General features: G+C 46.2%; 1 long non-coding RNA gene and 1 pseudogene across 2 annotated transcripts; both read left to right on the top strand.

The window, feature by feature from the left end:
* The first annotated feature begins 1,459 nt into the window (after positions 1 to 1,459).
* On the top strand, positions 1,460 to 20,171 carry LOC134432238 (uncharacterized). 2 transcript variants are annotated; one of them, XR_010031272.1, is made up of 6 exons: positions 1,460 to 1,542; positions 1,904 to 2,084; positions 12,164 to 12,354; positions 15,213 to 15,340; positions 15,629 to 15,698; positions 19,515 to 20,171. It is a non-coding gene; the product is annotated as an uncharacterized LOC134432238 (long non-coding RNA). The 2 variants fall into 2 exon arrangements; XR_010031273.1 differs by having other exon boundaries at positions 1,466 to 1,628.
* Positions 20,172 to 21,430: 1,259 nt separating this feature from the next.
* LOC134432040 (PWWP domain-containing DNA repair factor 3A-like) lies at positions 21,431 to 22,895 on the top strand (annotated as a pseudogene).
* Positions 22,896 to 23,899: the final 1,004 nt, after the last annotated feature.

Genomic DNA, 23,899 nt, shown 5'->3' with positions numbered 1-23,899 from the left:
GCAGGTTTTTATCTATATGTAGGCTATAGAAAATAAACTGAAGCAGGGAGAAGGAAGTATAATAAGTAAAGCAGAAACAGAAAAAAAATTGACACACTGAATCAATAATAATTTTTTTCCTTGTATTTAGAGAATAATATTGCCATGCATCCGCCTTATCATGCCAATGTCCATCATGCTTTATATTCATGTGTTCCAAAGCACCGAGAATCTTTGTAGAAGAATCAAGTACTAGTAGTGACCTAGAAGTTGCCTGTGTTTCAGCTGAATACAGGTGATAGGAATATCTGCTTTTTATCTGAAATTGTGCATAAAAATGCAGTGACATCTAAGAAGCCAACTGCATATTTCCTATTTTTCACCAATTAACACAAAACTCTTCAAGCATTAGCAATACATCGTCTACCTTGTGTGTATATTTCATCAAGCAAAATGATCACCATATCTTAATTGAAACCAGCGGCTGGGTGTAAGAATTTTTACAAGCACAAGAGTAGTAAAGGAGAAATTGTCTGCAATTTAAATAAGGTTTGAAACGGCAGACTCTCCTAGATTGTATCTTTTTTCACTTTATGTATGATCTGATTATTCAAGGACATGTTTGATAACCCAAATTTTCAGTGTTGCTAATAAGGACCAGAATATATAACCACAGCAGGAAGATGATTTAAAATTCTGTCACAGTGATAGATGGAGAAAACATGTTTTGAGAAGAGGTTTCTTTCTCATCACTTACTTTCCTGCAGATAAAAACCTTGATTTCAATCAGTACTTATACAAAAGTCTGTTTTTTTAATCAGGTAATCTTGATGTAAACACTAAAAGTTTTTATCTATTATTGGTACGTATATCTTCATTTTGTAAAACAAAAGTCTTACAGGAGCAGTTCTAACAAGAAAGGACCTAGAAAGATTTCAATGTGCAGCCCTCATTATTAGACATTTTAGCAAGATTATCAAGGCAAAGAATAAATGAATATGTAAAAGACACTGGGAAAGCAGTGACAAATTTAAGGACACATAAGACATCACCAAGAAAGTGTATGGTCCTTCAAGTAGCACGTTCTGCTCTATTTTTATTCAATTGTTTTTTAAAGTGATTCAGTGTGGGAGATGACTATGAGGCAAACAGGGCTGGGATGCCTCGGGAGAACACCCTTATTTAACTCAGAGTGAGAAAGGAAAGCAATCTCCCAGGATTCCCTGTGCCTCCATGTAAATGAATTTCTGCCCATCAACTGTTGCTCACTCCCCCAGTTCTGGCATGTTCTATGTTCCTAGTTTCCCCATTGGTTCTCCCCAGAAGACCACTCCCTCCCTTCTCTCTTATTGGTTCCGCCTGTGTCACCCCACTCCAGCTCCTCCCCTGGGCCCTCTCCCCATTGGACTGCTTGTACCCTGACCCCTCCTACCGTTCCTCAGCTATATACCCTAGCGCCTCCCTTGCTCCCTGCCCTGCAGCCTTGGATCCCTTCGCTGGTGGTTATGCTGGTGCTCGGTGTGCTCCCATCCTGTGTTCCCAAGTGGAGACCCTCTCTCTCGGGTGAGACAACCACTACACCATCCGGGCTCGGGCGTCTGGTGGACTGAGGGAACTGTCAGTGCAGTCTGAAGCAGAAGCACTCTCAGGTCAGCAGGCACCCCAACAGCACCTACCCGGGGAAGCACTCTTCAGCAGGGAAAGGGAAGCCACCCCCAATTCAGCATGTTTTTTTACGTAATTCCATCTGGTATATGGGTGTCAGAAGTCCATTAAGTTTTATCTTTTCCAGTTCAGGAGAATGGCATGTACTCACGCAAAAGCTTGAATTAATTATTTGGGGGTATCCATTAGGGTTATGATAGGCTGGTTGCAGTGCACTGAATCTAAATGGATAAAACATTAATGCTTGATTGTCTCTCAGGTTTGCTCCTGCTGCCCATCAGAGTGAAGTTCAGTGTTACCTCAGCTGGGTTACAGATTGCTCTGGAGAAGCAAACAACACAATGCTGTCAGAATGGCTCTGGACCTTTCTGTGCATCAGGTCTTGCAAGCTCTGTAAAATGGTGCTTCCTGGATCTGCTGTGAATATCTTCTTATGCCATGTAAGTTTAACAGGCTTACAAGATCTCTATGATGCCAAATGCTTGCAGCATGACCCGCCGTAATCTTTGAGGCAGATCATCATTAGTGTAAAGTTTTAATTCTTTTGTATCCAGAGACCATTAAAAATATACCAACTCAAATTTTGAATCCAAAACTTTCTTGTCTGCAAACTACAGCTTTAAGTGACACCACTCTTGGTAAGCTACTACCATGACATATGATTATTGTAAAAAATAAAATTTACTAAGGATAGCAAAAGATTTGTTCTGATTTGTTCTGTTCAAATAAGAAATACTACTTTCTTGTGCTAATATGAAGTGGGAATGGATAGTAAGAATCAGACCAAGTATTATTCTAATTTAACCCCTCATATGTAGGACTTTTCTCATTGCCCAGAGTAATTCATGCATCTCCTGTTTCTGATAGTATGCTCTTTTTTCCATTTGAAGAAGAATGAATTAGTTTGGCTAAAAATTATGTTTTTTCTGTCCTCCACTGTTTCCTTCAGCCAGAGATGATTAAAGAGATTACTCTCTCCTCGAGGCTCCCTGTTTCACTCCTGTCATAAGTGCTTAAGGCCTGTTCAGAGTGGTTACATCACAATTTTAATTGTTCTGAGAAAAAAAGTTGTATGAACTGTGCGCGAGGGCGTATTTGGCCCAAGTGTCCGGCTAGCTGTAGCGGTGGAAGGAGGTGGCCGACACCCCCGGCGCATGCAATGCCAGCCCCCCTTGGCGTCTCAGGCCTCAGGCTGGGCTGGATACGCGGCGTGGACGGAAGCGCAGAGGAACGAAAGAAGAGGTGACCACAGGCTGGGGGCTAACTCCGGTTTATTGATCGTCCGATGGCAGGAACAGGGAGGGAGGACGCCAACCAGCATGTGGCAGGGAGTGGAGGGAGAGGTGCAGTTTTAAAACGAAGGGGTGGAGAGAGGAGGGAAGCCCAACTAGCCAATCAGGGGAGGATACAGACATAACTGACATAGGTAACCTACCAATTAATACAATGTAAAGGAGGAGCCCCGGGACCGCAGCCAACCACAACCCCCAGAGAGGAGAAGATTCTGGAAATCTGGGAGGAGTGGGGGGTGATTGACTGGGCCCAGGGAGGAGGAAAAACTTACATATAAGGTGTACAGGGGAGGGGAAATTATATAACAAAGGGAGATTGGCAGTTGAGGGGGAAGGGGGTTACCATGGAGATCAACTGTAAGGGGAGGCAGTGGCGGGAAAACCAGGGGAGGGAGGAACCATTTTGCAGAAACTAAGGGGAGAATACATAGAATAGGGGAATAACTGGGGAAACTTAACAACACACCACAACATCTCCCCGTTTCTTAACAAATAAAATAAAAGAACGCAAAAGTCCATATAAACTTAAACTTCAGGGACCCGCGGCTGGTCCGGCCAATCTTCGTCTTCTTCGAGCTGGGGCTCGTCCGCCCATAGATGTTCGACGGGCGGCACGGTCGACCCCTCCTCATCTGCAGCTTCTTCGGCCTCCGAGGAGAGGTCCCCCAGCTCGATGTGCTCTTCTTTGGGCACTGTCGCATGATTAACGTTGGGAGAAGTGGCCCTGGATATCAGTCTCTGGACCAGACCGCGGATCACCATAACGAAAACTGAAAGGATAATCAAACTCAAAACGATTTTAATAACACTTTCAATAATGGAAGTGGCCCACCCGCTCAGGCCCCAACCCTTGAAGAGGTCCCCCAGCCAGTCCGAAGTCTCTTGTTGGACTTTATGGACGAGGTCTTGTAACTTGCGTATGGATTGTCTGGCGTCCTCGGCTCGGGTGGACAGGTTCAAGCAGCAGAGGCCCTCAAACTCCTCACAGTGGTGGTGGTGGAGCAGCAATAGAAAATCTATTGCTGCCCTGTTTTGGAGTGTCGCCTTCCTTGTAATCTCCTCGTCTGACAGGAGGTCGTATAGCGCGGCTGATGTAAAATTGGCTTGCTTCGCCACCCAACACTCTAGGCGGCCCAATTCTCCTAGAGCCTTCGCCACCGATACCCACGGCAACAAAATGGTAAAGGCGACGGACTTTGAGTGTGACCAATGAGTAATTTCGGCATCACAATCCTCGGTGAGATCCTTAAGATCTCTTTTAGACCTGCCCAATTCGGATGTGATGTTGGATCTTTTCCAATCAATAATTTGGGACATGTTGGGTGTGAACAGCGTCAGCCGGCCAAAAGTGCACGGCCCTCCCACCAGGCCAGAGGGGATGCCTGCCCACGCTCGGTCTCCGCAAATTAAAAACACACCCTGAGGAAGGGAGTAAGGGGTCCGGCCAGTAGTGGTGGGGCCGAGGATCTTCAGGACAGCCTTACACCACTGTCTGGCCTGATATTCTTTTTTGGTCTGGAGGACCACCTCACTACCCCTCTCTACGGGGGTGATAGTATAGTCGAACTGAAAACAGATAGAGGCATTGGCGGAGCCGAGTAGATGTAATTCTGTGGGCTCGGAGGTTGCAGGAGCCAGCCTGAACACTCCGTCTCTCCAGGCATTTGAGGAGTCAAAACTGGGGAGGATAGTAAGGCTCCGGGCCAGAACAGGGTAGAAGGAACGTTGGAAGGTGGGAGGGAACTCGCCTGGAGAGAATGGGATCCCCACAAGGCAAGACGACATCGGGTCCTCTGCTGCGCCGGTGTCTAGGCAAATACTGTCCTGTCTGAGGGATTGAGCCAAGGCACGCCAGACGTTGACCTTGGGCTGGGGGACAACCCACGGCTCCGCAGGTGACATCAGGAGCCAGAAGGTGGTCACAAAGATGGTCAGCGCTCCGGGGTTTGGGGCCAGCGGTGTTGCAGCGGGGGCCATTGGGGAGATGTAACTGAAATGATACAAAACAGTAAAAGTACATCGAACTCATAAGAATGGTTCCTCCCCGAAAAGCCAACTTAAATAAAACATGTGGGGTGACATATCCGGGAGTGGGGGAGAACAGGAGGAAACATGAAGGAGGAGGTCCATTGGTGGAGGAGAGGCTGGAGGGGAAGACTCTTCCTCCACGGAGGGAAGGTCTGGAGGAGCAGATGGTAGTGGATGGTCTTGCCTCCTCCGCCGCCGCCAACACGCCTGCCGGACTTGTGGCACAGTCCCTGCTTTTGTCCCCTGCTTCGGGACGAAGGGTCTTACCCATTTAGATGGAACCCACTTGGGACCTGAGGGGGTAGACACGCAAGCGTAACCCCTCCCCCAGGTCACCAAGTCGAAGGGGCCCTCCGTCCGCCAGGTCTCCGGATCCTTAACCAGAACCAGAGGCCTGACTTTAGGCTGCAGCTGCTGGTGGCTGCCGAAGTGCCGGACCACTGGAGGATTTTGGCTGTCGAAAGAGCAATTAAGGAAGTTGAGGGTATACAAAGCTCTCGACAGCCGGACGTGGGGGGTCTCCACCTTCATCGCCGGTTGTTGGCGGGACAGGGTCTTCTTAAGGCTCTGGTGGGCCCTCTCCACCATGGCTTGGCCTGTCGGGGAATAGGGGATGCCGGTCTTATGGACTATTCCCCATTGCTGCAGGAAACTCCGCAGCTCCTTGGAAACATACGCAGGGCCATTATCAGTTTTTAGGGCCCTAGGGATGCCCAAGACAGCGAATGCCTGAAGCAGATGCTTCTGAACATCCGCTGCCTTTTCTCCTGTGTGGGCAGAAGCGTAGATGGCACCGGAGAAGGTGTCTACCGAGACGTGGACGTAACACAGCTGGCCAAAAGATGGAACATGTGTTACGTCCGTCTGCCACACCTCGCAGCTCGCCAGGCCTCGGGGATTAGCTCCCGAGACCACGGTGGGCATCTGATGTTGCTGGCATTGGGGACATGTGGCCACAATCGCCTTGGCCTGGTCCTGCGTCAGATTGAATTGCCGAACCAGGCCAGGCGCATTTTGGTGAAAGAGCTGGTGGCTGATCTTAGCCTGGCCGAACACATCTGGGATCGGGCCCTGCGTAACGGCAGCCGCGGCCAAAGAATCGGCACGGCGGTTGCCCTCCGCGATGAACCCGGGCAGATCCGTGTGTGACCTCACATGCATCACATAAAATGGGTGCTCGCGGTGGGAGACCAACTCGACGAGCCTGTTTAATAATTCGAACAATCTCTTGTTCGTGACCTCTTGAAGAACTGCATGTTCTGCTCGAGACACTACACCTGCGACGTACGCAGAATCTGTAACCAGATTGAAAGGTCCAGGAAACCTCTGGAAGGCCCTGACGACTGCATCTAGCTCAGCAACCTGTGGAGAGCCCTCCACAGTAACAACATCGGTCTCCCACTGCTGAGTCTGAGGATCCCTCCAAGTCATAACCGACTTGTGGGATGCTCCAGACGCGTCAGTAAATACAGTCACGGCATCCAGTGGTTCCCTACTTTGGACCTTAGTTAGAGATAATTTGAATTCCGAATTAAATAATTTGTGGGCCGGCCGATCAACTGCGACGCGCCCAGTGTAGCTGTCCAACGCGAACTGTAGATATTCGTTAGTCTGCAACAGTTCTTCAAAGGTCTTTAATTTTAATTGGCCCGCTTCCAATTTAATTGGAATGTGAATGCATGCAAAATCACATCCTGCCAACTCCCTGATCCTCGATCTTGCCTTGAGGATCAGTTCGGCTACCAACTCTTGTGGCCGTGTCATCCTTTTGGACCTATGGTGGCTGAGGAACACCCACTCTATGATCAAGAGGGGGTCACCCAGACCCTGGTCCTTCAGGTCTTGGTCCCACTGGTGGATCATGCCATGGAGGTGTGGCAGCTTTCCCAGTATAATAAATTTGAATGGCAGGCCCGGATGGTACCGATGGGCCTGCCTGGCCGAAATAATTTTTTGCACCCTCTCCAGAGCCACCTCCGCCTCTGGGGTGAGAGTCCTAGGGGAACTAAGCCCCTCTCCCCCTTTCAACAAATTGAAAAGGGGGGCTAGGTCTTCGGTGGGAATGCCCAGCCAGGGTCTCACCCAATTTAAAGACCCACACAGTTGATGGACATCAGCCAGGGTCTGGACTTTCGTCCGAATAGCCAATTTTTGCAGAACAATGGTCCGCTTTGTGATTTGGAGGCCCAGGTACTTCCAAGGTGGCATCCGCTGAATCTTATCCTGCTGGAGCTCAAACCCTGCAGCAACCAACGAATTGGTTGTCAGGTCAAGCGCATGGGCAAGTAGACTGTGGTCGGCCGCACACACGAGGATGTCGTCCATATAGTGATAAATGATGACGGCATCCCCGAGGGCTGTACGTAAAGGTGACAGCAGCGAAGCGACGTACCATTGACAGATCACAGGGCTGTTCTTCATGCCCTGTGGTAATACCCGCCAATGATAGCGCTTGGCCGGGGACTCACGGTTGATAGACGGAACCGTGAAAGCAAAGCGCGGAGCATCGTCCGGGTGAAGGGGAATTTGGAAGAAACAGTCTTTTATGTCAATTACTGCCAAATTCCAATTTTGGGGGAGCATTGCTGGGGAGGGCATCCCTGGTTGGAGAGATCCCCTGTCAACAATTAAATCGTTAATTTGGCGGAGGTCGGTCAGGAGCCGCCACTTATCTTTATTGGGCTTCTTGATGACAAAGACAGGGGAGTTCCATGGTGATATGGACTCCTCGATATTGCCCTTAAGTAGCTGCTCCTGCACGAGCTCGTTGAGCGCCTTCAGTTTCTGTTTGTTAAGTGGCCACTGTTGGACTTGTACTGGTCTATCAGAAAGCCAATCCAGCTTCCAAGTCCGGCGCTCATCAGTGGCCACTGCCCGAAAAACCTGGGGAGCCTTTGGCAGGTCAATTCTGGCTCCCCACTGGGCTAGCAGATCTCTCCCCCAGAGAGGCTCGCTGTAATCTAAAACGAACGGGCGCACTGAAGCCAATTGCCCGTCGGGCCCCTTAATTTGGACAACGCTCTTCGATTGTTTGGCCAATTGTAAACCCCCGACACCAGAAATCGTGCCCGCTGCACTTTGCAAGTCCCAATGCGACGGCCACTCCCGAGAGGGAATGATCGTCACATCTGCACCCGTGTCCAAAAGACCCCTGATGACCTTTCGATCCCCGCCCAACGAGAGCTGGCATGTCAGGCGGGGCTTCTCCCTCCCCACGAGCTGCGCCCAGGCCACCGACGGAGGCGATGTCTTCTCCGCGCCGCTGCTCCAGTGGTCTTGATCGGGCACGGGGATGGCCTGGGCGATAACCTGTCCCTTGGGAAGGAGAAGTGGGGGTCGGACACAGTACAGCCCTACCGCGAAACGATCCCGGTCGGTAGTGACCAGACCGGGGATGATGTGCACGTCTCGCGGCGTGTGCTTAGTGTCACCGATGACAGTCCACCTGCAACGTCCTAGTTTCCTCCAGCGACCCGGATGTTGGAGGTCGACAGACACCAGCTGGATGTTACTGCTAGGGATATAAAAATCCCTAGTTAGCTGCAGCCTGTAAGGGGAAGCAGAGGACAAGGTGTTAAGCGCAGGAACTGCACCACGAGTATTAGTCAAGTCCGTGAAGTGTGTCAAGTCCGGCAAAGTGAAATTTGGCGGCGGCATTCCCTCATCTCCTTCCTCCCCGCGTTGTGATCTTTTGCCCGCCGCATTTTTGTCTTGGCGCAGGGAGGGGCTGCGCTCTTGGCCTAGTTTTTTGCCAACTTTTTCTCCCTCTCCCTCTGTTTCCGATAGTTCAAATAGTCCAATCTCATTGGACACTGGGGCATCCAGTGCCCAATCTCACCACATAAGTGGCAGGGGTGGGTGTCTGATGTTCTTCTGCTGGGCCCTGGTGTTGGTGGCCCAGCAGCGGGGGCAGCCTCAAGATCGAATGGCTCGGGCTCGGGGAGGTCGGCAAAGGCCACGGAGTTTCGGCGTGGGCGCGCAGGGAGTGGAACATGAGCCACTACTGCCTCCATCATTGCCTCTACCGTGGGCCGGGGAGTTCGGGGGAGAGTCCGAATTGCCTTCCGGCATTCGGCGTTGGCATTATAATATGCCATCTTTCTTAACATGGACTCTCTCTCCCGGTCCCCGGACACCTGTGCCTCTACGAAACGGTAGAGGCGTTCGATGAAGGCTAAGTAGGGCTCTTGCGCGCCCTGCCGCACCTCGTCCTCCTCCCATTGGGAGGTGACGGTTGCCAGTTTGAAAAAGGCTCTCTCCGCAGCCTGAGCCGATACCGTCAGGTGTTGAGAAAAGAGAGCCCGAGCCTGGGCTGCCCCATTTGCCCACTGCCCCTCGCCCAACAGCTGTTCCTCCTGCACTAACAGGCCGTCCGCATCGTGAGAAGTGGCGGGACTCCCCCAAAGATCTGGGAGAGCCTCCACAATCTCCCTCTTCCACTCCTTCACCCATATGCGAAACTCCATAGGGCCGGTTAGACTGGAGAAAAGAGCCCTCAGGTCAGCGGGCACCAGATCTCCCTGCGCAAGGGCATTACGGAGCAACCCCCGGAAGTATTCAGACTCCCGGGAGTAGTCCTTCTGCGCCTTGCACAGTTCCTTGATCCGGGCCGGCGCTAAAGGCACCCACTGCGCCAGAGAACTCCCCTCTCCAGTCAGGGTGTAAGAAACCGGGGTGGCTTCCAACAAGGGCACCGGCTCCGGCCTCCGGTCATCCACTCCCCCCCCCCCGGAACACAAAGCGTGGGAACCGGAAGGGGAGGCGTGGGAACCAGAAGTGGAAGAGGTCGAGGCGGGGCCTGGTAGCGAGGCAGGGCGAGGGGGTGGGCACGGCACACCACCCCTCTCCGCCCCCTGGGTGGAGCTTGGGGGCGGAGCCAAATAGGAAGGAGTAAGAGGAGAGGGATCCACGGGGGGCTGAACCGGGGGAGGGGATACGGGAGGAGTCGAAGGAGGAGCCAACTGAGGGGGAGGAACCTGGGCTGGGTCAGTGGAGGGCTGTACCGGAGTCGGCACAGGAGGCGGAGAAGCGGGAGGAGTCGAGGGAGGAGCTGAGTACGAGGGAGGAGCAGAGGCGGGGTCAATAGGAGGCTGGACCGGGGGCGGAGCAACGGGCAGGATTGAAGGAGGAGCGGTAGGCGGAACCAAGGAGGGGTACGAGGGAGGGGTAACCGATACAGGGGTTGGGTCAGGAGGGAGAAAGGGGTTGGGATTAGGGAGAAAGGGATTCTGGGGAAGAGAAGGGGCCCTGGCGGGAACGGCCATGTGGCCGGCGCCATTTTGGGCACCCTGGGAGCCATCTTCCAACTCTTCAATGAACCGAACTTTAGGTCTAACAACTGGGGACTTGGGGACAGGGACAGGGGGGTCGGGACGGAGAGAAGCCTGGCCAGGGCTCCTCGAAGGGGGAGGCCGAGCAGGTCGAGGGGGAGCAGGGGCAGGTGGAACCCCCTGCTTCTTGTCGGCCTTTAAAATCCCCCTCGAGGGCTCCTGCCTGTGGGATGGGGGGGCGGAATGAGGGACAAGGGCAAGCGAACGAGGAGAACGCGGGGACAAACCAGAACTTGCGGGCCCTTTCTTCGGCTCCCCTACTGGGCGGAGAGTAGCAAGCACAACACCCGCCCAGTACGCCACGTTAGCCAGATTCGTCTCCCCAGACTTCACTACTTCATTTAATTTGGCCACAACGGCTGTCCAAAAACGTGGCTGCTTCACAACTTCTGGGGAGACGTTGGGGAACTTTGAAAAGACCCACTTAACCAATAACTTTAACTCTGGTTTGGGCGCCTTGTGCCCACCAGTGAACAACAACCCTCTAACATAATAATAAACCTCTTTCTGTTCCTTTCCCAAGCCCGCACCCATGGCACCTTTCTAGCAGCAAAAGATTTTACCACTAGAAAGGGGGAAAGGAAACCGATGACACTCCCCTCTCGCCCGGGGAAAAACGCAAACGAAAACACCAAACCACTAACGACGAGCCTCCGCCCTCCCACCGCCCCGAAGTCCGGGAAAAGGTGTGAGGGACAAGGAAGTAGGGTGGTGGGTCCGGCCCCCGCGTCCGGGGAGAGTCCGGCTCCCACAGGAATATTAAAACAATAAAATTAGGGTTTTAGGGAAGAGGGTGGGGGGCAGGTCCCCAGAGCAGGGCCCGTACCCCTAGGGGAATGTTTAAAAAGGCGGAGGGGAAGCCCGGAGAGTCCCCAGGGAAAAGGGGCCCGGACTTACCAATCTCGTCGCAGCGGCAACCAAAATCGGGCGAGGGGGCTTTCGTTCCTGGAGTCCTCCTCAGGCGGTGCGGAGGGCTGGGACTCCAATCCTCGGGGAGCGCTACCCCTAAAACGGGGTCTGCTACCACCCGAGGTAGGTTGACGGCCAAAAGAAACTGTAAGTTCCACTCCGCGGGGTCCGGTCGGTGGTCCGGTGTCCAGATGTCCACTCTCAGGCCCCACGTTGGGCGCCAACCTGCGCGAGGGCGTATTTGGCCCAAGTGTCCGGCTAGCTGTAGCGGTGGAAGGAGGTGGCCGACACCCCCGGCGCATGCAATGCCAGCCCCCCTTGGCGTCTCAGGCCTCAGGCTGGGCTGGATACGCGGCGTGGACGGAAGCGCAGAGGAACGAAAGAAGAGGTGACCACAGGCTGGGGGCTAACTCCGGTTTATTGATCGTCCGATGGCAGGAACAGGGAGGGAGGACGCCAACCAGCATGTGGCAGGGAGTGGAGGGAGAGGTGCAGTTTTAAAACGAAGGGGTGGAGAGAGGAGGGAAGCCCAACTAGCCAATCAGGGGAGGATACAGACATAACTGACATAGGTAACCTACCAATTAATACAATGTAAAGGAGGAGCCCCGGGACCGCAGCCAACCACAACCCCCAGAGAGGAGAAGATTCTGGAAATCTGGGAGGAGTGGGGGGTGATTGACTGGGCCCAGGGAGGAGGAAAAACTTACATATAAGGTGTACAGGGGAGGGGAAATTATATAACAAAGGGAGATTGGCAGTTGAGGGGGAAGGGGGTTACCATGGAGATCAACTGTAAGGGGAGGCAGTGGCGGGAAAACCAGGGGAGGGAGGAACCATTTTGCAGAAACTAAGGGGAGAATACATAGAATAGGGGAATAACTGGGGAAACTTAACAACACACCACAACAGAACTGTATCAACCCAACCAGGTTTATGATATCGTTATTTAATTTTCAGCTTGCAAAACTGTCTATTCTATCCATTAAGTGACTTACTGACAGTGCAGACTGTGCAATGTGCCATTATTATGAAAATGGAGACTCCAAAGACTCCTGCCTTCAAGTCTGAAACTATACACAAATATTTCCACTTGAAAACACACCAGCATCTTTGAAGAACAATATTCAAGATGAAAAAAATTCAGCCAAGTATGTGTTTGTAATTTTATTATCATCAATTTTCAAAATGAAATGGTCATAAACTATTAGCCATTTTTAAAAAATCTGAAATCTGTAAAATACACATTGTGTATATGTTCTAATGAAAATTATGGTGAAATCCTTTTGCTACATGTGTGTATGTAATGTAATGTCTAAAAGTGAAGACCCAACAGAAGTCCTGTCACTAACATTTCTAAGAGTGAATGGATCGCCATTTACAAACACATAAAAAAGCACTTAGAAGAGTTTAGAAAAATTAGATCAATTCAGCTGTTCTGTAAATTGAGGAGTATCTTCTAATTTTTTTTTTTTTTTACCCCAGTATGTATTTAACTTAAAAGACTTAGCTTAGAAGCCTGAGCTCATTTCCTGGTGTACATTGGAATACTTTGATTTCTTGACAAGGCAGACAATGAAGCGTGCTTCATTGCTTTCATTTAGACAAGTAAAAGTTCTTCACTCATGGGGCTGTATGGATGGCAAAATGGGGTTGGCATTCTGGAAAATTTATAATTTTTTTTAGCAATGTCTTCTTCTTCTGTCAAAGAGCAGCAGTTTCAATGTCTAAGAGTGTAATAGCCTCACTAAAATTAAAAGGATAACCCTAGGTATTTTTGTAATTGCCTTTAATTGGGTTAAAGTTTAAACTTTGACTAAGAGGTTCCATTTGCACAGCATTTGATGTTTTTAACAGTTCTAGTTTTGATTGTATCTGTTGTCCGTAAAAAATCCCTTTCTTTTGAAGATTGCAATATACTTCATATTCATTACATGCTTAGACAATTAAATTCTCAGGTTATTCTGCGTGATAAAATTTGTAAGAATTTTTGAAAATAAATTTTGAACTGAGACCCTTTTTGACTTAGAACAGGATCTCTTCCATTTACCTTGTGAAAAGCAGTTGCTATTGATAGATATTACCAACATCAATTTTTTCAGTATGTTTTTAAGTTCTTTCAATACATTTGTTATTCTGATCCTTCTGTGAACCACTTGAAACTAGTAACATTCTTGAATTGTAAAATTATTGTATTTCATTAATTATAAATACATAGAAGATTTTTATACACTATATGCAATTCTATAGGTTGCTTTTATTAGTTGTGATTTGGTTTTGACTGTAATTGGTTATGAAACTGAGCTGAGCTGTGACTATTGAAACTATTTCATCCAATGGAACAGATAATTTAGGACCACACAAGAGGTATTTTCCCCTTCAATGATCATTGTTTGTAGGTATTTTAATCAACCTGGCTATTTACTTGATGATGTATTCCCAGTGTGTCTAACTTTGAATATAATTCATTGGAGTTCCTTGCATTCTTCTCTAATCTTGACCAACAAAACAGATTTGAGCCATCTGCAATTTTTACCTCATTGCTAATTCCTTTTCCAGAACAATAATAAAAATTATGAGCCATGAATGTAAAATAGAATCCCCAGACACTCTGCTATTGATATCTTTCGTATTTTCAGCTAAATATTTTTTGAAAAAAAAATAGGTAATTTAGTATTTGTTTATTGTCTCCAAGTCAGTTCCTGGTCCATATCAATTCTTTCCATCTAATCTAATGCCTACATACTTCTTTAGTGGCCTGTGAAGGACCTTGTCAAAGGTCTTTTGAAAGATTTACTGGATTTATGTGGCAAGGCTTTGACAGCAGAGGGTCCACAGGCGTGGTGGCTTCTGCGAGGTCACACCAGGAGCTGTCCCCATGTCAGACAGGCTCAATTGGCTCAGAGAGCACTGCAACTGGCTGCAGAGGAGACCAGCAGTGATGCTGACAGCACCTCTAGGATAATCCATTTAAGAAAGGGTAAGAAATGCTTCACAAGAGCAGCTGGGAGAGAGGAATGAGAACATGGGAGAGAAACGGCCTTGCAGATGCCAAAGTCAGGAAAGAAGGAGGCATAAGAAGGGAAGAAGGGGAAGATCATGGTGAAGCAGGTTGTCGCTCTACAGCCCATGAAGACAGTGGGACAGCAAATATCCAGCAAAGAACAGTGCCTCCCATGGAGGACGTAGCAGGTGGGCACGCCCTGAAGAAAGCTGAAGCCCATGGAGGCTCATTCAGAAGCAGTTTCCTGGCAGGAGCTGTGGCCCGTAGAGAGGATCAGATCACACCTGAAGACTGTATCCATGGAAGGGACCTCTAATGGAGTAGTTTTGGACTGTCGGGGGGTATAGGATGGTTGGAACGGACGGAGACGAGAGATCTCTGAAGCCAGGTTGTGGAACTTGCGGTTTATTGCAAAGGGCCTGGGTGCAGGGCCCTGCTTGGAGCTGCCAGCCACAGCTCGGAGCAGGCCCGAGAGAAGAGAGGGGCAGAAAGGATGAGAACATAAGAGAGGAAGAGGGTAAGAGCATAAGGGAGTAAAAAAAGAGCGAAAAAGGGTAAGAGAGTAAAAGGGTACGAGTGTAAAAACATAGGAGAGTGAGGTTCCCGTTACAGTACAATAAATCTTCTTCTGTGTTGAATATTCTAATTCTCGCTAACCAATCTGCAACAATATACAAATCCTAAAGCATTTCCATACAGCCTCTAAGAATCATTACATTACCATACTGTGATACATTTTAAGCCTTAAAAACTACTCTTTGGACCCCTTCTGCTAAGCTAGTAGGGTCTGCTCTGACCCTTAGATCTGTCTGCAAGCAGAGGGTGTTGTTTCATCAAAAGGGGATTACCTTCAGTCAGGCCACACCATTGTTTTCCAACTGGTCACTAATTAAGGTATCTCAAAGCTTGCTTTCATTTCAATCTTGCTTACAGTTTCTATATTCTCAAAATTTTTTGCCAGACAATCATATTTATAGGGCTTTCCTGTTTCATCTTCCCCAACAGAGTAGTTCTTGAGGAACTGCAGCTTGTGGGAAGGACTCCTACCAGAGAGGTTTGTGAAGGACTGTCTCCCATGCTAGAACTCCTATCCCAGAGCACTGGAAGAGTATGAGGAAATACATGTGGCAGAGGTGAAGGGTTATGATCTCACAAAAATCAACATTCCCTGTGCCCTTGCTTTTGAGACACAAAAAGCAGAAATTAATTCTGAGAAGAAGGAGTGGAGGGAAGATGGTTTTGGTTCTGCTTTCATTACTTTCTGTGAGTTATTGATGCTATTTTGTGATTAACTGACACTGAATTGAATTATTTTCCCCATGCTGAGTCTGCTTTGCCCAACATGGTATTTGGTATGTTTCTCCCTAGTCTCATCTTGACTGACAAATATTTTCATCTTATTTTTTCCTCTTTTCCTGTAGATACAGGAGAAATTATATAACAATTTGGTGGATACCTGCCTACTAGTCAAGGTCAACCCAGCACACAAAGGTAAATAAATTGCATTACTCTCTTGAATTTATTCCTTTTGAAAAGGTTTATAAAGATCTAATAAATTTGTAAAATGCAATTTTCCTTTGCATGATCTCGGATATTTAGATGCAGCTATGTGTCTAACTGGAAGATTCACAAACTCATTCAGTTTGCATACCATGGTTAATGCCTAGCATGTATTGACTTCGTATCAACTTCCACGAATTGAAAGCAAGCAGCTTTAGTAGAAGAAAATATTTGGTTGGCATAGATTGAGACACAGAAAAAAAAACTTCAGTATGAGCTCTGAGACACTTAAATGTGCACCTTAAAACACTTCTGCAAGTGTTAAAGATTTTTTTAAATTAAAAATTTTCCAAAGACTACAATGCAATAACCTGAAAGTATTTCTTTAAACCTTTATAGTTCTTCATGTGGAAACATCAGTCAAAAATTGCATATAACAACACTCATGCATGAAAAGACGATGGCACATTCAAACATGGTCCAAACATACTTGAATGGAGAGAAGAAAATTAAAATAAGTGAGTTTTTATCTCATAAAGCTACATAAAGTACAAGACCATTGAAAAACATTCTAATGCAAAAGATCACTGGCATGTTTATTATTAAGTAGTAGGAAGGAAAAGACAGATTCCGCAACATACCAATTTAGCCAGTTCCTAAAATGGTCTAATTTATGTCGGTGTAACAGATACATATTTATATCACTGTGAAAGGGATTAAATAGCATTCCTTGTAGTCCACCTTCTCAGCATTGGAGTTGAGCACAATTTATGTTTTGGATTCGCTGTGTGACAGATTTCAGTGTCGTACAGTGACAGCAGGTATGTTGAACTAAGGGCTCAAAAACCTCAGAAATAGGAGGCTGAATTTATCCTTGTAAATAAGACTTCAGCAAGAATACTCTGGCTTTTAGAATTTTTTTAATGTTTAATTTTTGCAAAGCAGCACACCTACCACATTTATTAAAAATTAACTTTAGGATAACAGTTGGGTTTGATCATGAAGATCTTTGATTTAATGTAGACATACTAAGGTCTGTGTTTGCTTATTGTCCTCTTTCCTGTAGATGGAAAATGTCTCTTTGTAGTGAAAGACAGTTTACTTTTTGCAATAAACAACAGAAAATGGCATAGGCCAACATAAAATGTACTTAATAGTCCAGCAAATATTAGCAGAAAAATAAAATATAGAGAAGGTGGAATTTGTAACAGATGAGCTGATAAAGCTTATACAACAATTACAAGTTTCTTTTCTCCTACAGTGATGTAACTTTAACATAACTTGAGTTGTTTCAGCAGACTTCTAGATGTTTATCAAAGTTCCTTATTCTATACGAATTTAATTGAAATAATTTTATGGATGGAAAGGACATCAAAGATGATACTGCTTATGAATGTGATATGCCTAATTCAAGTTATTTTTAGCAAGAAGAGTAAACTGACATTGTCAAGACCTTTGAGTTCAATATCTGATTTTTAATGCTTCCCAGACTTTTACAATAAAGAAGAAAGATTGCACAGCTGGGTACTGACTTTTTATTTGATGAAACATTACATTTCTGCATTTGGGTTGAAAGTAAAAGGCTCTTTATTTGCACAAGGGACTGAATTTCCTTTACTTTTCCTTAGTTATGAAGCACAGAGACAACCACAGACAAAGAATTCTCTTAAAAAAAACCCTACAATGTGCTATGTTTAGTTAGGTAATTTAAATGCAAGAAATAAAGTTTGGTTTTCTGCAGTGTACAGCTGAAATTTGCATATTAAGATCAATCTTAATCTGACCATAAGACTATTGCTAAAAATCCTAATTTTCTGCAAAATAGGATTATTGGTCTTAGTCAGACCAACTGGTTCTGACTTGCTGTTCTTCTGAAGATTCACTCAGGGAGTTGTAGAGTAACAAGTTTAACAGATTAAAAAAACATTATTTTAAGACAACAAAGTGAAATGGCTTTGACAGGATTTCTTCCTTTTCTTACAAGTACTGTAAAGTTTATTAATTTGCAAAATATTTTTATAATTTTGGATATTGTGACAGACTGAAGTATATCTTTAAATAAAAGACACTTCAAGCCATACTTCCTTCTGTATACTACATTAACAGCACAAGTGTCACCCTAAGAGCAGGGATTTTTGGCCTCTCTAATATAAAACAAACAAACAATGTAGATCTTTGCACATCAGGATAGGTAAAGCAATTTGTCAGATTATCACAGCTGAAGTGAGGTACAAAATATAATAAAGTAATTCTTTCTTGCTCTTGTACTTGAATTGTCTCAGACAGATGTCACCTTAAGAGCATAAAACAGCCTGGATGTGAAATACGTGGCATTCTGTGTGAGCTGCAGACTTTGCCCATGATGAGCTCCAGGAGGACTCCTTTTATCAGTCTCTGTCACTCTGTGCCCTGTACAGATATTATTCAAAATCTTGATTTTTTCCCCTCAACAGAGGACATACCAACAACAAAATTTTGAGTGACATTTAAATCCAAGTTAGGAGGAAACCTGCAAAGTACTGAGACAAACATGTTCCATTTCTCTTGTACTTTCAAAATTAAAGCAATTCTGCATGTATGCACTATATGTTTGGTACTATTTAAGACTTTTATCAAAGTAGAGGCCCTCTGAATTTCAAGTTATATCAACTACACATATGTGTAATATGTTCTTTGATTAAAAAAAGGGACAGTTAGTCCTTTCTAGGAAGTTCATTTTACAGTGGACAGGTTTTTTTAGTTATCAAACTGGCTTCTTCTCTTTTCTGAAACATCAATTTTGATAGAAAATTCAATTAAATACTTTAAAAAATATGTAGATTGTTGCAACTTGGCAAAGAGCAAAATTTTAATTAGGAAGAAAAATCTTAACAAACGAAGTTCAGCTAGAATCTAGATCTATCTTTAGGTTCTTAGCCAGTTTGCATTCTATTCTGAGAGGGCCTTTTTATGGCATAGTTTATTGAGTTTCATATTAATGATATGGTAATCAAATGCTAATGTGGAATAGTTCTGAACCAATTCAATGATATGAAATTGATGATTATTGTCACAAAAGCCTTTTTGCTTATGTAAGTATGCACTTTAAATACATAATAAGACTTTTATTTAAGTAAGGAGGCAAGATATTTAAAATTAAATGGAAGATGATTTCTAATTGCCTTGAAGTAAATGCAAAACTGTGATTTCTGTGTTTTAACTATGTTATTATAGAGTCAAGATACAAAATACATTATTGCTATATTCCTTTATAATTCTCAAACTCAGTCACCATTATCAGCCACGCATACAATGCACACATTACAAGTACTACAAAGGGAATATAAAGTTATATAATTGCTCCTAAGTTTTCTGGTTGAAATGCATATACATTCTTGAAGGTTTTAATGATGAAAAGTCCTGTTGGAAGCAGATGTCTCTCTTGTACCTTGAAATTACCCAAGTACATTAGAATATTGAAGATTATGACCAACATTGAAGTAAATGAAGGCCTAATGACTTCTTTAAAGCTGCTGTGTAGCACAGTGATAAAAGGACCTGCTAGTATAATGAATGCAAACTGAAAAAATTGGTTGTATTACTTTATTTTAATGACTACAGACTGACTCATGACAACTTAATATCAAACTTTCTTATGCTTATAAATTGGCCGTGAACACTAATTATACAGTAATAATTATGTAGCACACTTCCTTAGTGATGCCATTCTGTCCAGCATTAATACTTTTTGCTGTCATTTTGTAGTTATATTTTTAGCTTTTCTAATGTTTCCAGATATTGCAAGTATCTGTGGTGGTTTCACCCCAGCTGGCAGCTGAGCCTCATGGACCTGCCTGCTCAAACCTCCCAGCAGGGCACAGAAGAGACTTGGAAGGGCAAAAGGGAGAAAACTTGTGGTTGAGACAATGACAGTTCAACAAGCAAAACAAAAGCTGCATGCGCAAGCAAAGCAAAACACAGAATTCGGTCAGGAGGGTGTTCAGCCATCTCCAGGACAGCCACGCTCCATCCTGCCTAAAGGAGACCTGAAAAATCTAATGGTATCACTTCGAATGCCCTCCTCACCGTCCTTCTGCACTCCAGCCCTTATTGCTGACCATGGTGTTGTGTGGTATGGCATATCCCTCTTGTCAGTTTAAAAACATAGGTGGTTTCTTTACAGTTTGTTTTACTAAAGGATCAGAAGCCTATTGCATAGCAGATTGAAAACGAGAAAAATCAAGCCTGACCACGAGGTATGACACCAGAAACTGCAGCATTGTCTGGAAACTTACAGTTTCTTCAACAGGATGACATAGTGTTGTGGGTGTCCACCACCAAAGCTGCTCTATAATTTCACCGTTCTCAGCAGGACAGGGGAGGGAAAATATAATGAAAGGCTCATGGAATGAGATAAGGACAAGTAGAAATTACTCATCAATTATGATCCCAGGCACAATAGACTAAACCTGGGGAAAATTAGTTTTAATTTATGCTCAATCAAATCAGAGTGGTGTAATGATGAGTAAAACTAAATATTAAAGCATCTAGACACTTGCCCCCACCCATCTTTTTTCTGGACCTTCTTAGCTTTCTCTTCAGATTTCTGTCACTTCCACCTTCTCTGCCCTGCAGGGTCATAAGTACTGTCAGGAGCCTGGTCCACTGTGGACTTTCCATGGAGGTAAACTGCCTGCTTTGGGCAAATACCTGCTCTGGTGTGGGGTTGTCCATGGGCTCTAGGTGGATCTCTGCATTCCTGTTATCTCTGTGGCTGCACCTGGTACCTGAGCACCTCCGACCCTCCTTCTGCAGTGACTTGGATGTCAGAGATGTGTCTCTCTCATGTTCTCACTCCTCTTTTCCCTGGCTACTGCTGTTCAGCAGGCTTTTTTTCCCTGTCGAACTCTGTTGGGCTGCCAGCATTGCTGAAGGGCTCAGCCTTGGCCAGTGGTGGGCCCATCTTGGAGCCGGTGGGCATTGGCTCCATCAGACAAGGGGGAAACTTCCAGCAGCTTCTCACAGATGCCACCCCTGCAGTCCCTCCCACTACCAGAACTTTGCCATGAAAGCCCAGTTCACATAGTTATCAGTTTCCGTGTTATGCGTGTGTGGAGCCTTTCCGTTCTCAGGAGGCTGTAGTCTGATCCTGAGACTCCTCCCATGGGACACCCGATAAAATCCCGACCCTTGATCTGTGTCCTCTCTCTGCTTTCTCTGCTCTCTGGGCTTTGCTTGGGCTCCTGGGCCTCCGCCTCCTGCTCCCCCCTCACCCCGACACAGGAGTCCATAAAAATGGACTCTTGTGGTCAACAACAAAGAGATTTGTCTTGTCTGTTTCCTCAGCTGTGAGGTTGTAGCCTCTCTGGATACTATCTGTCACAGTAGGCACACGCTGCTAGAAACGGTGGAGAATGCGGGCACAGATGCCACATGGCAGTGCTGCCCAAAGACCGACTCTTAAAATGATCCAGCCTTCAGCAGCTGGTAACCTGGCTGGCAGATGTAATGAGAAGAAATCTTCAGTCAGAAGGAGACTCTGGAATAACAAATTTGTCTCAGAGGCTTCTAAAACTGAGGTGTCTGTGGACAAGGAGCAAGAGAATGAGAATGATGTCATTCAAGCTGAAGATCTCAAGATGAAAGGAGATCCTTCATCACAGTATTGGGAAGAACTGGCAGATGAAGAGGAGGAAAATTTCCCAAGTGTTCTGTCCCATTGAGACAAATTCTTCGAGGAAGAGATGCTGGTGTGGTGCAAGTGGCAGCGGCGGTATCTGTACTGGCCAGCAGTGGTGAAAGCAGTGAAGAGGAAGCACTGGAGGGCCCGTGTGCTCTTCATAGATGCACCACAAATGAGAAGAAAAAAGGTTTCTCAGTGTTTCTGAAGAGGCTGAAGCACTTTGACTATGAACAAGCCAAGGAGAACTATTCCGGGGAAATCAAGTGGTGTCTCCAGCTGGAGTCCTTCCTGGGCTATCAGATCTAAGTGGGCTGTCATTCTTTCACCGGGTCCTTCCCTGGAGTATTTTGCTGCTGATATCAGCTGCCCAGTGAGGAAAGAGGGATACCAGAGTGTGGTGCAGATGGCATTCCCAAACACTGGGGAGGAAGGGGCTGGACAGTCTTCCTCAGACACCTCCCTGCAGAAACCTCTGAGGAAGCTCCTCCCTGACAGGACCAGAGCTGCCACGGACAGGGAGAAAGAGAAGCTAGTGGGCTTCATAGTGAAGACCAAAGGAGCTGTAGAGCATCTCCTGGGGGGAGACTAAAAACTGGGAAACAATCCTGAGGGCTGAAGAAATTCCTAAATTCCAAGCAGTACATGACCATGTGGAGAGTTGTTTGGAGGATGAGGAGCAGCTGGACCTGGTCACTGGGTAGCTGAAGAAGAGGGACACCAAGAACCTGCACCAGATCCTGGGGTATGGCATCAGATCAATCTCAGATGTGCTTTTACCTGAGGCCATCATCTGTGCCATTGCTGCCATGGGTAACATCGATTATGAGAAGGCAGAAAAGAAGTACATTAAAGGACCACTGGTGAGCTAAAGAGAGAGAAAGTTGTTTGATGAACAAGTCCTGGGAAGCAAAAAGCTCAAGACAGAGCCGGAGTCTGCGGAGAGCTGAGGATTGGCTGGTGCTGTCCTGGGGCCATGTGTAAATAACCAGTGGTGACTTGTATGAAACGTGGCATTCTTTGTAAAGTCTGTGTGTATATTCCCAAATCCTCTGCTCCCAATCCTGGCTGGTTGTCAGCGCTTGCTGCTTCCTGTGGCCTCACCGTGTTCAGGATCCACCAGATCCTCATCTATCAGTGCTCTCCTGGGGGGCTGCCGCAGAGCCCCAGTGCTGTGCAGAGCTTCTGATGCTCCACCAACTTCCACATGGGCTCTTTTAGCCGACCACCTACTTGGGAAGGGATCTTGTCCTGCTTTGTGGCCAGTGGTGCCTGGTGGCCTCCTCGCTCCTGATAAAACCAGGGCATTCTTGGCAGGAAAGGCTCCTGGGGGTTTCCCCTTCCTGCCTCATGGATCTCTAAAGGTGGGAAATCAGATTGTTGCCCACAGCTGCCACCTGGATCACAAAGATTTGGGTTCTTGTTTTGTTATGACAAGTAAAATTCCATAATTCCATGGAGAAGTATTCCAGCTTTGCTTAAACAAAAACATTCTCTTCAGATAAAGCTGTAAGAGCAAAAAAAAAAAAAAAAAAGAAAAATTGTGGACACCGTGGGGTGGCATTCCCTGGTCTTGGGAGACACAGGAAGCTTCCCTCACAAAGCTGTTAGACCCCGTTGGCTCCTTCCCCTGTTGCTATGTCTGTTCCTATGTCCCTGAGCCACTCCTCCCTATTCTCTGGTTGGCCCTCATGCTCATACTGCCCAGGGACACGGGTCAGCCTCCAGGCCCCTTGGCACAGACAAACTCAGACTCTCATGGGTGGGTGCTGGCACCTGAGCATCTCACCGTGCGGCTGAATAAAACATCTGTGGACATTCTGCAATGGTCCTTTTTGCTTCCTTGCCCTGGGCTATACCAGCAGCAATTCAGCCTGCTACGTTCTTGTAAATATTTTTTGAGCTGTGATCATAAGATATCAGTAATAATATTATTTTTATTTATGATGAATCTTGATATATTTCAACACATATCCATAATCTAATATTTTAGGGACTTCTCCTTAACTGGCTAGCCTAAAATCAAGAGTAATCTTTACTAATATTTCTCTTATGTTGTCTTTAAAAACTTTTAAAAATTATGTCCCAAATTAAGTTTATGCCAAAGAGAAGAGTTACATGTCATTTAAATTTGCATTTCCTTGCAGGAGAGATGCTGATTTAATTTACTGTGCTATGATCAAACTGAAGATCAAAGATAAAATATGGTGTTCATTGACAGAAAAAAGGAATCAATTTTTTCCAGCCTACCATTTGGAAATCTCTAAATGGAGAAGTTACTGCACATTGTTTTAATTTCACTTTCCTTTAATCCTTATGACCCCCTCTAGTTTTCATATACTAGACATCTATGTATACTGCATGCCATATATTTAAGCAACATATGGGAAGCACATTTTCCAGGGAAAGTCTGAGCAAAGAAGGGAAAGGTTTTTCTGAAAAGAAAGATGAAGGAAAAGGATAAAAGCAAGTCATGTTAACACCTTGTTTTGTTTCTACTCTTTTCACTGATTTCTAATGTTTCCTTTATCAA

The sequence above is a fragment of the Melospiza melodia genome, chromosome Z (assembly GCF_035770615.1).
Source record: "Melospiza melodia melodia isolate bMelMel2 chromosome Z, bMelMel2.pri, whole genome shotgun sequence".
NCBI lineage: Eukaryota > Metazoa > Chordata > Aves > Passeriformes > Passerellidae > Melospiza > Melospiza melodia.
This window is presented reverse-complemented; position numbering and strand designations above follow the sequence as displayed.